This window comes from Bombina bombina, unplaced genomic scaffold (genome assembly GCF_027579735.1).
Source record: "Bombina bombina isolate aBomBom1 unplaced genomic scaffold, aBomBom1.pri scaffold_599, whole genome shotgun sequence".
Classification (NCBI taxonomy): domain Eukaryota; kingdom Metazoa; phylum Chordata; class Amphibia; order Anura; family Bombinatoridae; genus Bombina; species Bombina bombina.
The window spans coordinates 261,267-264,232 of NW_026512888.1; positions in this window are offsets into that span (position 1 = coordinate 261,267).

Genomic DNA, 2,966 nt, shown 5'->3' on the forward strand with positions numbered 1-2,966 from the left:
GCTCTTTTGCCTGTAAAAAAACACATACAATACCCCCCCCAACATTACAACCCACCACCCACATACCCCTAATCTAACCCAAACCCCCCTTAAATAAACCTAACACTAAGCCCCTGAAGATCTTCCTACCTTATCTTCACCATACCAGGTTCACCGATCGGTCCTCGGAAGTGTTGATCCAAGCCCAAGCGGGGGGCTGAAGAGTGATGTCCATCCTCGGGCTGAAGTCTGGATCCAAGCGGCGGCTGAAGAAATCCATCATCGGGCTGAAGTCGGAAGTCCATCATCGGGATGAAGTCTTCTATCAAGCCGCATCTTCAATCTTCTTTCTTCTGGAGCGGAGCGGAGCCATCTTCTTCCAAGCCGACGCGGAACATCCTCTTCAACCAACGACTAGACGACGAATGACGGTTCCTTTAAATTACGTCATCCAAGATGGCGTCCCTCGAATTCCGATTGGCTGATTGGATTCTATCAGCCAATCGGAATTAAGGTAGGAATATTCTGATTGGCTGATGGAATCAGCCAATCAGAATCAAGTTCAATCCGATTGGCTGATCCAATCAGCCAATCAGATTGAGCTCGCATTCTATTGGCTGTACATTAGTTAGTTTATTTAATTGTATTTATTTGTAGATATTGTATTTAATTAATTTATTGATAGTGTAGTGTTAGGTTTAATTGTAGGTAATTGTAGGTATTTTATTTAATTAATTTATTGATAGTGTAGTGTTAGGTTTAATTGTAACTTAGGTTAGGATTTATTTTACAGGTGATTTTGTTATTATTTTAACTAGGTAACTATTAAATAGTTATTAACTATTTAATAGCTATTGTACCTGGTTAAAATAATTACAAAGTTGCCTGTAAAATAAATATTAATCCTAAAATAGCTACAATGTAATTATAATTTATATTGTAGCTATATTAGGATTTATTTTACAGGTAAGTATTTAGCTTTAAATAGGAATAAGTTATTTAATAAGAGTTAATTTATTTTGTTAGAATAAAATTATATTTAACTTGGGGGGGTGTTAGGGTTAGGGTTAGAATTAGCTTTAGGGGTTAAAAAATGTATTAGAGTAGCGGTGAGCTCCGATCGGCAGATTAGGGGTTAATACTTGAAGTTAGGTGTCGGCGATGTTAGGGAGGGCAGATTAGGGGTTAATACTATTTATTATAGGGTTAGTGAGGCGGGAGTGAGGCGGATTAGGGGTTAATAACTTTATTATAGTAGCGGTGTGGTCTGGTCAGCAGATTAGGGGTTAATAAGTGTAGGTAGGTGGCGGCGACGTTGTGGGGGGCAGATTAGGGGTTAATAAATATAATATAGGGGTCGGCGGTGTTAGGGGCAGCAGATTAGGGGTACATAGGTATAATGTAGGTTGCGGCGGTGTACGGAGTGGCAGATTAGGGGTTAAAAATAAAATGCAGGGGTCAGCGATAGCGGGGTCGGCAGATTAGGGGTTAATAAGTGTAAGGTTAGGGGTGTGTAGACTCGGGGTACATGTTAGGGTGTTAGGTGCAGACTTAGGAAGTTTTTCCCCATAGGAAACAATGGGGCTGTGTTAGGAGCTGAACGCGGCTTTTTTGCAGGTGTTAGGTGTTTTTTCAGCTCAAACAGCCCCATTGTTTTCTATGGGGGAATCGTGCACGAGCACGTTGTTGAGGCTGGCCGCGTCCGTAAGCACCGCTGGTATCGAGAGTTGCAGTGGCGGTAAATTATGCTCTACGCTCCCTTTTTGGAGCCTAACGCACTGAAAACCCTGCCATTCTGTGAACTCTAAATACCAGCGGTATTTAAAAGGTGCGGCCAGAAAAAAGCATGCGTAGCTAACGCACCCCCTTGGCCGCAAAACTCCAAATCTAGGCCAGTAGGTTTTTTTTTTGGCAAGTTTTTTTTTTAAAGGTAAGGTTATTCTATTTTGAGGTAACAGGGGGTGTTAGGTTAGGGAGTTTAGCTGTTAGTGGGTTACTTTTTGGAGGGGTGGCAGTTTAGGAGTTAATAGTGTAGGTTACTTTGTGATGTGGAGAGGTATGGCAGTTTAGAGGTTAATAGTGTAGTGGGGACTTTGTGATGTCGGGATGGTGGTTTAGGGGTTAATAGTGTAGGTTACTTTGCGATGTGGGAGGTGGTGGTTTAGGGGTTAAAAGTGTAGTTTACTTTGCAATGTGGAGGGGTGTGACGGTTTAGGGGTTAATAGTGTAGTGGGGACTTTGTTATGGGGGGTGGTGGTTTAGGGGTTAATAGTGTAGTGGGGACTTTGCAAAGTGGGGGGTGGCAGCAGGATAAATAGTGCAGGTTACTTTGCGATGTGGGGATGGCAGTTCAGGGGTTAATAGTGTAGTGAGGACTTTGCTCTGGGCTATGTGGTGGTTTAGGGGTTATTAGAGTAAGGGTCTTATGGTGATTTGGGTTAGCGCACGAGTATGGGTGTTAGGTTTTTTCCACTTTTGTCTATCCATTGAAGTCAATGGGAGAGTACGTTAACACGATTGCGATATTCTCCTCTTTGTGTGAGTCAGGTTAGCGATTAAGCGATAAACATTTACTTTCAAGCGCTACCCGACTCATGCAAAAGAGGAGAAGTAGCGGGAGTGATAATTACCGCTCCACTTGTAATCACTGGTGACATATACACCACCACCATGACCCTGCAGCCATATGTAGCATATGTGCATATGCTGTTAAAAAACAGCAGTAACTTTTACTAGAAACATTCTTACTAATAGAAGCATATTGCAAAATGATTCTATTAAAATTGAAATTCACTCGTGCATCTTCTAATTTTGACTTTTTTTTTCTTTTTGTTGATCAGTAAACATAGATATGTTATGGGAACAACAGAAGGATTAGATGCTGTACATATATAAAACCTCTCTTGCTTTTGTGTAAGTCCTACTCTCTATAAAGAGGACAAAAAGCAAATCAGGCAGCTGGTTTAGGCAGTTCCGGCATTTTGTTA